At 40.1% G+C, this 13634-nt stretch overlaps 1 protein-coding gene across 1 annotated transcript in view; it reads right to left on the bottom strand.

Moving 5' to 3' along the window:
• Positions 1–13634, bottom strand: part of Cntln (centlein) — a 253142-nt gene that overhangs the window by 222001 nt on the left and 17507 nt on the right. The window lies entirely within an intron of this gene.

The raw sequence follows: 13634 nt of genomic DNA on the forward strand, positions 1-13634 counted from the left end.
GAGAGAGAGAGAGAGAGAGAGATTCGGTCTCACGGTTGTGAAGTAGTGCCACCATAGCACTGGAGATACAGCCAGAGCAATGAGGAAAGAAAAAATGATTCACACCAGGAAGAAAGGAAAAATCCTTTTATTTACAGCTGACATTATTTTTATATTGAAGATCGAAAAATCATAGTAAACAAGGAAAATGAAAAATAACATAAACACAAAAAATAACTTGTATAGGAAAGAACATTTTGTACAGTATCATTTATCATCACAAAATATATTTAGGGATAAGTCTAAACAGGTACAAGATTGAATGATAGAAATATACAAAATGTTAAGTATAAAATCAAAGAAAAAAAGACAAATATTGGATCGGGAATTAGAAATATCTATAAGATAGAGGTGCTAGCTTCCCTCCAGGTTGATGGTTATGTTTAACACAATTCCTATAAACTGAGCAGGACATCCTCAAGAGAGACGCGATCCTTCTGAAATTGACATGGAGATACACAGGACTGAAATGTTTACTGAGGAGCTGCAGTGCAAGGGATAGCACACTGACTTCTAAAACAGCTGTTCTTAGGACTTGGGAAAACTGGCCCACACATTTTCAAAGCATGCTATTTCACGACAATATACAAAGTGGTGCAGTGCTGTCAGAAGGAAAGATATGAGCAGCAGCAGGACAGAACAGATATCCAATGAAGACATCCTTTCAAGCATACACACTTGGTTCTGTACACAGGGAGAGAACAGCACTTTTAATAAATTGTGCTAAAACAATTGGACAATCATAGACATTCCCAAAGCAGGGAGGGACCAGTCTCTTTAAATATCTCCTTGAACAAATAAAAATTTAGACAAGACAAAATGAAATTTAAAACAAAATACAAAACTACAAAAATTTTAGAAAAAAATCTTCAAAGTCTAGGACTGGGCTAAAAATTAATGAGTAAATACCAAAAGTACAACCAAGGAAAGGAATTCTAAACTCATCAAGTTTTCAAATGTTGTTCTTCAAATGACTCTGTAAACAGCATGACAACATGACAGACTGGAAGAAAATTATAAACCACATGGTTCACACAGGGCCAGTGTCCAGGAAATACGAGAAATCAAAAATTCAACAACAGTGATTAAAAATTCAAGTAAAAAATGGTCAAAAGACATTAATAGAGGATATAAGAGGCAAAAGAACACAGGAAAGGGTACAAAACATCATTAGCTTTGAGACAAATAGAAAGTATAAACAACAATGGGGGTGGGGCTTGGACAAGGACTTGCTGTGAACCCTAAGGGGCTGAGTTTGATTCCTAGGATCATCAGGATTCTGCTGCGGCAATAGGAGCCAAAGCTGTCCTCTGACCTCAACACGTGTCCATGGTGTGCTCCTTTACATATATGTATGGACACCCATATAAGATAAAATAAATGTGTTTAAGTAATAAATGTGAGAAGTAGTTAGGTATCACCAAACTGTCAGGAAGGAAGAGGAAACCACAGGTGCCAATGCCAGTGACAATGCAGCCAAAACTGGATTGCTCACATATTTCTGGGGGAATATAATAGCTTTGTAATTTCTTAATAAACTAAAGATGTTACTTTATAATCTAGAAAATTCTGCCCCAGATATATACCCCAGATGAAGGAAAACTTATATTAACAATAAAAGGCTACACACAAGTATTCACAGTACCTAATTCATAATAGTTAAATGCTATGAACAATCTAGATAGCCTTTACAAGGAAAGGTTAAAGTATGGGATGCCGTGGAGCACTTCAGTAATAAAAACTAAACAAACTAACGATAGTACAACTTAGAAATCATCCCAGAGAGAAGTTAATACTAAAATATTACATTCTTGTCTTGTTTGATTTATTTAGTCCTATGGACATGACTAAGTTATATGGAGAACAAATCAGCACTTAAAGGAGGCAAAGAGAAAGGGGCTTCAGAGGTTGGGAAAGCAGCAAGTAGCACTTTGTGGTCACTGTGCTGGCACAGTTTTATTATATCTAGTGCATCCAGGGTGTGTGTCTCTTGAAGTCTTAGTTACGGTAGCATTGCTGTGATGAAACTCCAGGACCAAGAGCAATTTAGGGAGGAAAGGTTTTGGCTTATGCTTCCACACCACTGTTCATCAAAGGAAGTCAGGGCAGACACTCACAAAGGACAAGAACCTGGAGGCAGGAGGTAATGGAGAGATCATGGAGGAGTGCTGCTTACTGGCTTGCTCTACCATGGCTTGCTTGGCCTGCTTTCTTATAGAACAGGTGGCCCTACCCACAGTGGGCTAGGCCCTCCTCACATCAATCAGTAGAAAATTCCCTATAGGATTGCCCACAGTCCAATCTTATGGAGGAAACTTCTCAGGTTCTCTCTTCTTAAATGACTTTTGTTTATGTTAAGCTGACAGAAAACTTGCCAAGACACCTGGCTTCACTTTATACTGTAGTTTCACAAAATGTTATCACAAGGAGCAGAGTGTCCGTATTATTTCTTAAATGAAAAGCTTAAGTTCTAAAAATGGATATATACTACATCTTTAAAAGCACTGCCAGTCCTAAAACACTCTGAGCCTTTCACTATTTCCCCTCAAGAATATATTTTTGTCTGCTTTGTTTTGTTTTATTTTGGGCGTGGGGCATGAAAGAACACTGTGTACTTTTGTATGTGTGCACAAGCTACATATATGCCCATGCCCACACGCATATATGAAGCCAGGTGGTTCATCTGGTATCTTCCCCTACCACTATCTTCCTTTTTTTTTTTTTTTTTTTGAGAAAGAGTCTCTGGGTAAACTAGAAGCTCAGCCCTCCTGTTAGGCTGGCTGGCCAGCAAACTCCTAGCATCTACCTGTCTACGGACCCTCAAACAATGCCTAGCTCTTAGATGGACACTGGTGGCTCAAATTCAGGAACTCTTGCTTGGACAGCAGATATTCTTATCAACTTGGCTATCTTATCACACCCTATCTGTTTTGATTGTTTTAAAGGAATTTCTAGGTTAGAAAGATGCTAAACATTTAAAAGCTCTTACTGTCCCTGCAGAGAACCCAAGTTTGGTTCCTGGTACCCATGTAAGGCAGCTCACAACTACCATCCAAGGTATCTGATGCCCTTTTTTAGACTTTGTGTGACCAAGACTGTAATGTGCACAAGCATCCATACACAGAGACAAATAAAAATAAATCTTAAAAACAAAAGCATCTGGGGTTAGAGATTGCCCAGCAGTTAACAGCAGTGGCAGCACAGCAGGGGACAAGGATTTGGTACTAACATGATGCCTTCCAATCATGTATAAGCACAGGCCCAGGGTATCTGATTTCTTCTTCAGGCCTTCAAGAGTACTGCATACACATGGTATACATATATACATTCAAGGGCATACAAACATACCACTATATAAATAAATAAAATCTTCAGATAAAAACTAAAATAACTTCAGAAATTATAAACGTAAAAAAAAAGACCATGTAAAATGAAACTAGAGAAGGGAACAGCATAGTGAGGCCCAAGTAATATGAAGGGGAAATAAGAAAATGTGGGGGCCTTTAACTGGGGAGGTTGAGGAAGGTCAATACAGAAGACAAGGGAAGAAGAAATAACAATCATCCTGTTCCCCCCTCAGTGCAGGCTTGAAGCATCCACACCCTGGTCTTCCTTCCTTCTACGCTCCATATGGTCTTTGAATTGTGTCATGGGCATTGTGAGTGTTTGGGGTAGTATCCACTTATCAGTGAGTGCATACCATGTGTGTTCTTTTGTGACTGGGTTACCTCACTCAGGATGATATTTTCTTTTTTTTTTTGAATTCTTTTTTTCGGAGCTGGGGACCGAACCCAGGGCCTTGCGCTTCCTAGGCAAGCACTCTACCACTGAGCCAAATCCCCAACCCCAGGATGATATTTTCTAATTCCATCCATTTGCCTGTGAATTTCAGGAAGTCATTGTTTTTAATCACTGTGCAGTACTCTATTGTGTAAATGTACCACATATTCTGTATCCATTCCTCTGTTGAAGGACATCTGGGTTCTTTCCAGCTTCTGGCTATTATAAATAAGGCTGCTATGAACATAGTGGAGGATGTGTCCTTGTTACTTGTTGGAGTAATCTTTTTGGTATATGCTCAGGAGTGTTATAGCTGGATCTTCAGGTAGTACTGTGACCAGTTTCCTGAGGAACCTCTAGACTGATTTCCAGAGTGGTTGTACCAGCTTGCAATCCCACCAACAATGGAGAAGTGTTCCTCTTTCTCCATATCCTCTCTAGCATCTGTTGTGACCTGAGTTTTTGATCTTAGCCATTCTGACTGGTGTGAGGTGGGATCTCAGGGCTGTTTTGATTTGCATTCCCTTGATTACTAAGAATGTTGAACATTTCTTTAGGTGCTTCTCAGCCCTGTGAGATTCCTCAGTTGAGAACTCTCTGTTTAACTCTGTACCCCATTTTAATGGGTTGTTTGATTCTGAGTCTAATTTCTTGAGTTCTTTGTATATTTTGGATATTATCCCTTTATCAGATGTAGAGTTAGTACAGACCTTTTTTCCCCATAAAAAAGACAGCATTTTCAACAAATGGTGCTGGTTCAACTGGTGGTCAGCATGTAGAAGAATGCAAATTGATCCATTCTTATTTCCTTGTACAAAGCTCAAGTCCAAGTGGATCAAGGACCTCCACATAAAACCAGAAACACTCAAACTAATAGAAGAGAAAGTGGAAAAGAGACTCAAACACATGGGCACTGGGGAAATTTTCCTGAACAGAGAACTAATGGCTTATGCTCTAAGATCAAGAATTGACAAATGGGACCTCATAAACCTGCAAAGCTTATGTAAGGCAAAGAACATTGTCAGTAGAATAATATGGTTTTCTAAACAAGACCTGAACAATAACAGAAACAATAGGCATGTTAACAGGGAATGGGGAAATCTCATAGGGCCCCACCGCTAGGCAACTTAGGAACACTGAAAGTTGGAGAATTAGACTGTCCCAGGGAGGAGCTCCCTAACTGATCACCCAGTATAAAGTACCAACCGAAAAATCATATGTACACAAACAGTAGCAAATGCACTCCTGAGGAGATAAATAAATATATATATTTCATAGTTTTATATGAATATATACATAAATATATATGTCTATAATTATAAGAAAAGAGAACATCAGCTTAAGATGGAGTGGATACATAACATAAGAGGGGTTGGAAGGAGGAGAAAGAAGGGAAAGGTGATATAAATGTATTTAATTAAAATTTAAAATATAAAAGAAATCAATTGTTATAAGTGACATTTACAAATAAGTATGCTAATAAAAATAAAAATATTTCCACAGCTTAATTTCAGCTACCAATGAACCTTTATGAGATCAAGGGTGTTACCCAGCCAGCCACACTTTTTTTATAGACATATTTTAAGATTAGGGCAGAAAACAAGGCTAATATAAGTTATTTCCTTAAAATAAACAACATCAGGGTGACAAATGACACAGGCTATTTTTAAAATTAAATATGTATATGCATATATATTTCAAAAGTTTCTGGTTTGAAGGACAAATCCATCTTCACCACACTGAAGATTAATTAAGGAAATCTCTACTCCATTTACTATTCATCTTTAAGGTCAGAAGAACTAAAGCACCATTGAGATAATTAATGCTGAAACTAAATATACGAATGTTGCATATTACGATTCATCACTGCAGCTAAAAAGCTTCTTACTAATGATGTTTAGGCCGTGCCCAGCGCTGCTTTCCCCTGAATGGTGACAGGTGCTTGGTGCTTTGGGGCAATACCTTCTTTGAGATAAATACAGTTAGTCTTCGATGCTGCCAAAACTTTAACTGTCCTCTTCACAGAAGTCCTCCAGTCAAGTTTAACCATTTGTCTCCACAAACTTTGACAGGTATTACTCTCAAATTTCCAAGGGTTATTCCCTCATGCAATAAAGTACCAAAGATAAATATCAGCAGAAATGAATACAATATAAATCACACTGGAGGCCTTGATGGAAAAGACTTACATGATTAAATAGTTGATGGGTGAATGTGTAAACACTTTGATTAGGCTTACAATAAGTGCAATGAAACCAAGTATTTGGGTCTTCTAACCAAATACTGTAAATGCTGTTATATTTTCCATTTTAAAATATTCTCCCATTAAAAAACAAATCATCCACCATGTTCAAGTAGGCTTCATCCCAGAGATACACACACACACACACACACACACACACACACACACACACACACACACACACACATACGTAAACTATCATACAGACAAACTGAAAGAAAAAATAAGTCTCATCAAATGCTGAAAAGGCCTTTGACAAAATCCAACACCACTTCATGATAAAATCTTGGAGAGATCAGGGATACAAAGTATGCAATTAAACATAATAAAAGCAATTTACAGTAAGCCAAAAGTCAATGTCAAATTAAATGAAGAGGAACTTAAAATAATCCCACTGAAATCAGGGACAAAACAAGGCTGTCCACTCTCCCCATGTCTACTCAATATAGTACTGGAGTTCAGGCTAGAGCAATAACACAGCTAAAGAAGATAAAGGGGATGCAAGTTGGAAAGAAAGAAGTCAAAGCATCACTATTTGTAGATGATAAGATAACATGCCTATGCATAAGGGACCCCAAGTTCTACCAGGGAACTCCTGCAGCTGATAAACACATTCAGCAAAGTGGCTAGATACAAGATTAACTCAAAAAAATCAGAAGCCCTCCTATATACAAAGGGCATGGGCTTAGAAAGAAGTCAGGGAAACAACACCTTTCATAATAGTCATGAATTACATAAATTATCTTGGTGTAACTCTACCCAAGCAAGTCGAAGACCTACATGACAAGAACTTCAAGTCTCTGAAGAAATTGAAAAAGATATCAGAAGATAGAAAGACCTCCCATGCTTGTGGACTGGCAAAATTAGCATAGTAAAAATGGTCACCTTACCAAAAGCAATCTACTCATTCAATGCAATTCACATAAAAATTCCAACACAATTCTTTACAGATCTTGAAAGAAAAATGCTCAACTTAAGGTGGGGGGGGAACAGAATAGCTAAAACAATCATGTTCAATACAAGAACTTCTAGAGGTATCACTATGCCTGACTTCAAGCTCTAGTAAAGAGCTATTGTAATAAAAACCACATGGTATTGGCATAAAAATAGAGATCAATGGAACTGAATTAAATAGCCAGGTGTAAAGCTAAGTATCTACAGCCACCTGGTTTTTGATAAGGAAGACAACAAATTGTGCTTGTCTGACTGGATGGTAAAAGAATGCAAGTAGAGTCATATCTGCCACAGCATAAAACTCAAGTCCAAATGGGTAAGAGACCTCAACATAAACCAGATATATTGAACCTGATAAAAGGGCAAGTGGGGAGTAGCCTTCAATGCACTGGCACATGAGGCGACGTCCTGAACTGAAGGCAAAGGGCACTGTAATAACACTGCAGCCCACAGGATGGGAAAAGGCCTTCCCCAAACTCCACATCTGACAGATGGCTCCTACCAGAATATAGAAAGAACTCCAGAACGTATGCATCAGCAAACCAAATAACCCAATTAAAACTGAGGTGCAGATCTAAACAGAATTCTCAACAGAGGAATCACAATTAGCTGAGAAACAGTTAAAGAAATGCTCGCAGTCATCAGGAAAATGCAAACCAAACGACTCTGAAATTTCACCTTACACTTGTCTGAATGGCTAAGATCAAAAACACAAGTGACAGCTCATGCCGGTGAGGATGCAGAGCAAGGACACTCCTCCACTGCTGCTGTGAGTGCAAACTTATGTTTTCTTAGAAGATGGGGCACTGATCTACCTCTAGACGCAGCTGTATCACTCCTGGGTATATACCCAAGAGACATTCCTTCATACTACAAGAAACTTGCTCAATTATGTTTACAGCTGTCTTCTTTGTAATAGCCTAAATGTCCTCCAACTGAATAACAGATAGAGAAAATGTGGCACATATATACGATGGAGTATTATACAGTAGTTACAAACAATGGCATCATGACACTTGCAGGCAAATAGATGGAACTAGGAAAAAATCGTCCTGACTGCGGTAACCCAGACCCAGAAAAACACAGTACATGCTTCTCTCTGGACATTAAGTGCAAAGTCAAAGGTAATCATGCTACAACCCACAAATCTAGATAAGGTAAGTAACGAGGAGGGCTGGCTCAGGAGGAAAACAGAATAGATTTTGTGGGTGGACTGGGGTGTAGAGGGACAGGGGACAGGAGGTATCAGGTGGGGAAAGAGTGGAGGGAGAGAGCAGTGAAAGTGACAGCTGAAATTGGAGAAGGGGCTCAAACATAGGGCAAGGTAGAAACCTAGTGCAATGGAGACGTCCAGGAATCTATCAGGGTGACCCCAGCTAAGACAACTAGTAATGGAGGATACAGAGCCTGAACTGGCCATCTCCTATAGCAAGGCAAGACTGCCAGTGGGGAGTTTGGGACACCAACCTCTGACCACAATCTGTCCTAGCACAATGTGCTGAGGTGAAGGTGGCACAGAAACTGTGGAAGTGGTTAACCAAGTCCAGCTTGAGACTCAGATCATGAGAGGGAGACCACCCAACATTGCCTGGAGGACTAGAAACCAGAAGCCTGTTAGCCCAGAGACCTAGGATAGAACCAAACAAGACCGGGGAAAAAAAGTCAATGAAATGATTCCTAATGACATTCTGTTATACTCAGAGAGCAGTGCCTTGTACAACTGTCATCAGACAAGATTCCCCCAGCAAATGATGGAAGCAGATGCAGAGACCTACAGAAAAACATTAGGTAGAGGTCAGGGAAGCCTGCTGAAGCTGGGGAGGAAGAACTGTGTGAGCCAGGGGTCTAGGGCACCACTGACCTCACCGAGGCTGAGACAGCTGACAAGGAACCTGCGGGGGTGTAACCTAGGCCCTCTGCGTACCTTACAGGTGAAGCTTGGGACTCCTACCAGAGGGAGCCAGAGCTGTGGCTGAGGTTTTGCCTGCTGTGGGAACCCCTGTCCTCCTACTGAGCTGTCTTGTCCACCCTTAATATGAGGGGAGGGGCCTAATCTTATCGCAACTTGATATGTCATGTTCGGTTGATTTCCCTGAGAGCCCTGAACTTTTTTCTAAAGTCAAATGGAGGAGTGGATGAAGAGGGAGATGGGGTATGGAGGAGGAGGGAGGAGAAAGGGAGGGGGAAACTGCCCATAATTATGAATGAATAAAATAATAATAAATGCACGCACAAAAAATCTTCAAAGGACTTTAGAATATTTGGAGAATTGAGATGATGCTTCATAGAAAGACCTTAAGAATTCAAAATTTTTATCCTTTTAATATGTAATTTAAAACCAGCATACTGCAGGATAACTAAAGTAACAAACCTCATGCTCCTATAAAAAGGTAATGTAAATGCTATTCATAAACACTGTAGCTCTAGAAAGGCTCAAGGATGCAATCTGAGCTGAGCAGACTGATTACTAGGCCACAGTGCTTGCAGATCCTTCCAGAGATCTGAGTTTGATTCCCAGTACCCACCTCAGATGGCTTACAACTGCCTAGAACTCAAGCTCCCCTGGTCTCCACAGGCACCGGAAATTACATGTGCATGACTCTGTCACCCTACTCTTTCTACATCCACATAATTCAGTTATGAACTAAATCTTTTTAGGACTTTAGTTAAGAACACTGTAGGAACTATAGAAAGAGCTGGTAGCTCAGTGGGTAAACATTCTTGCCGAAGATCCAGGTTCATTTCCCATTACCCACATGGTAGTCACAAGTGCTCATAACTCCAGTCCAGGGACCTGACACCCTCTTCTAACCTCTGCATGCTCCTGTGATGCACGTGCACACATAAATAAAAACGAAAAAGAAGTTTTCAGTGCGCTACAATCCAGAAGAACAAAAAAAGAGGGGATAGCTTCTTGGAGGATTTCTGAACACATAACCAGTCCTAAGACCAAATTGCTGATCATGGTCACCCATACAGCATATTTAACGGGTCTCCAATACCCTAGTCTGTAGAATACTCTGGCAGCCTATTAGCAACCTTCCTCACTATAGATAAAGCTATAGACCCCTTGCAGTTTTGATCATAATGCAGGCATCAGGAGTTTCTAGCAACACAGGCAAGAAAGACCCCTGTAATTTTTACTACTGAGTCCCCAGCAACCATTGCAATCTCAAAACAAGAACATTTACTCCCAATCACACATGCTGTGATGACACACCATGACCACAGCAACTCTTATAAAGGAAAGCATCTTAGAGGCTGGCTTACAGTTCAGAGGTTTACTCCATTACCATCATGACCGGAAGCATGGCGCCACACAGGCACACATGGTGCTGGAGAGGTAGCTGAGAGTTCCAAATTTGCACTGTGCTTCTGAAACCTCAAGGGCCAGCCCCATTGACACACTTCCTCCAAGAAGGCCAAACCTACTGCAACAAAGTCACACCCATTATAGCGAAGCTATAGCTACTCGGAGAAGGCCACACGTCCTAATCCTTTCAAAGAATGCCACTCCTTATGAGCCTGTGGGGTCATGTGCATTCAAAGCACCACAAGAGTCAATCTGAGAGCTGCAGTTGTACCACATACACCTCTACATCCAAACTCCAGAAAACACAAAGGTACACAAGTGTCTTAGGATTTTATTGCTATGAACAGACACCATAACCCATGCAAATTTTATAAAGGACAACATTTAATTGGGGCTAGCTTACAGGTTCAGGGGTTCAGTCCATTATCATCAAGGCAGGAACATGGCAACATCCAGGCAGGCATGGGGCTGAGAGTTCTACATCTTCATCCTAAGGAAGCCAGGAACAGACGGAGCATCCTCAGGCAGCAAGGAGGAGGGTCTCCAAGCCCACCCCCACAGTGACACACTTCCTCCAACAAGACCACAGCTTCTAATAGTGCCACTCCCTGGGCCCAAACATATGCAAACCATCACACCAAGTTAAACCTTAAAGTGTCTTCAGCTAACACTTTATAATCCAATGATCAAAATGGTAATATGAATGATATATTCCACATGCTTAAAAAAAAACCCAACCAAACAAGACCAGACAATTACTAAGGATAAAGGGTCAATTCATCATTAGAATAAACTATAAATGCTCATGGGCCCACCACTGCATCTATAAAGCAATATTGACAGGTTTTTAAAGAGAAAACAGAAAATGAAAAAAAAATAATAAAAGATATCAATGTTTCATTTTCAATAACAGTAACAACATAGAAATTGAATAGGTTAATAACATGATCCAAAAGGAATATCCAAAACCAGCTATCCAACTGCAACGAGTATGAACTCATCTCTCACAAAATGTTCTGCAGCATAGAACATATATTAGAACAAAGAACAACTCTTACTGAATTAAAGTATGAATTCTGGTTACAGTAGAATAAGACTAGAACTGAAAGTAAAGGAAACCTGGAAAGGCCACAAACATGAGAAAAGTAAAGGACATTGTCCTGGACAATCAAAGTAAGTCAAGAAGAAATCAAATAAAAATTCAAACAAACCAAACCCTAACATTAAAACTAAAAGAAAAAAAGCAAAACAGGATAAAGATGGAGGCTTGCTAAATAATTAATGTACACACAGAAAATTAATGCACAGACAGAAAAGAACCATATAGGTAAATCAAAAATGAAGGGAGAAACATAATTTATATCTCGTACAACCCAAGGATGACAAGGAACTACTGTGAAGTTATCTATCATCAAATTTGATAACCTAGAAAAAATCAGATAAATCCTTATTGCATTTAGCCTGCCAAAATTGAGTCCTGGAGAAATATGGAATATGAATATTTAAATCTAGAGAAATTAAATTAGCAACCAAAACCCCCACAATTCCAAGAAAAGAGCTTTATCCACAAGACAATTTTTTTTTTACATTTTCTTTTTTTTTTTTTTTTTATTAACTTGAGTATTTCTTATGTACATTTCAAGTGTTATTCCCTTTCCCAGTTTCCAGGCAAACATCCCCTTCCCTCCCCCCCTTCCTTATGGGTGTTCCCCTCCCCTCCCTCCCCCCATTGCTGCCCTCCCCCCGACAGTCTAGTTCACTGGGGGTTCAGTCTTAGCAGGACCCAGGGCTTCCCCTTCCACTGGTGCTCTTACTAGGATATTCATTGCTACCTATGAGGTCAGAGTCCAGGGTCAGTCCATGTATAGTCTTTAGGTAGTGGCTTAGTCCCTGGAAGCTCTGGTTGCTTGGCATTGTTGTACATATGGGGGTCTCAAGCCCCTTCAAGCTCTTTCCAGTTCATTCTCTGATTCCTTCAACGGGGGTCCTGCTTCTCAGTTCAGTGGTTTGCTGCTGGCATTCGCCTGTATTTGCTGTATTCTGGCTGTGTCTCTCAGGATCGATCTACATCCTGCCCTGTCGGTCTGCACTTTTTTGCTTCATCCATCTTGTCTAATTGGGTGGCTCTATATGTATGGGCCACATGTGGGGCAGGCTCTGAATGGGTGTTCCTTCAGTCTCTGTTTTAATCTTTTGCCTCTCTTCCTGCCAAGGGTATTCTTGTTCCCTTTTTAAAGAAGGAGTGAAGCCTTCACATTTTGATCATCCGCCTTGAGTTTCATTTGTTCTAGGCATCTAGGGTAATTCAAGCATTTGGGCTAATAAACACGTATCAATGAGTGCATACCATGTATGTCTTTTCTGTGATTGGGTTAGTTTCACCAGGATGATATTTTCCAGTTCCAACCATTTGCCCAATAATTTCATAAACTCGTTGTTTTTTGATAGCTGAGTAATATTCCATTGTGTAGATGTACCACATTTTCTGTATCCATTCCTCTGTTGAAGGGCATCTGGGTTCTTTCCAGCTTCTGGCTATTATAAATAAGGCTGGATGAACATAGTGGAGCACGGTCTTTTTATATGTTGGGGCATCTTTTGGGTATATGCCCAAGAGAGGTATAGCTGGATCCTCAGGCAGTTCAATGTCCAATTTTCTGAGAAACCTCCAGACTGATTTCCAGAATGGTTGTACCAGTCTGCAACCCCACCAACAATGGAGGAGTGTTCCTCTTTCTCCGCATCCTCGCCAGCATTTGCTGTCACCTGAGTTTTTGATCTTAGCCATTCTCACTGGTGTGAGGTGAAATCTCAGGGTTGTTTTGATTTGCATTTCCCTGATGACTAAAGATGTTGAACATTTCTTTAGGTGTTTCTCAGCCATTCGGCATTCCTCAGCTGTGAATTCTTTGTTTAGCTCTGAACCCCATTTTTTAATAGGGTTATTTGTCTCCCTGCGGTCTAACTTTTTGAGTTCTTTGTATATTTTGGATATAAGGCCTCTATCTGTTGTAGGATTGGTAAAGATCTTTTCCCAATCTGTTGGTTGCCGTTTTGTCCTGACCACAGTGTCCTTTGCCTTACAGAAGCTTTGTAGTTTTATGAGATCCCATTTGTCGATTCTTGATCTTAGAGCATAAGCCATTGGTGTTTTGTTCAGGAAATTTTTTCCAGTGCCCATGTGTTCCAGATGCTTCCCTAGTTTTTCTTCTATTAGTTTGAGTGTGTCCACAAGACAATTTAAGAATAGTTGATACTGACATTTCTCAAACTCTTCCAAAGATAAGTAAAGAATGGTTCCAAGCT

This window comes from Rattus rattus, chromosome 1 (genome assembly GCF_011064425.1).
Source record: "Rattus rattus isolate New Zealand chromosome 1, Rrattus_CSIRO_v1, whole genome shotgun sequence".
In the NCBI taxonomy this organism is placed as follows: Eukaryota; Metazoa; Chordata; class Mammalia; order Rodentia; family Muridae; genus Rattus; species Rattus rattus.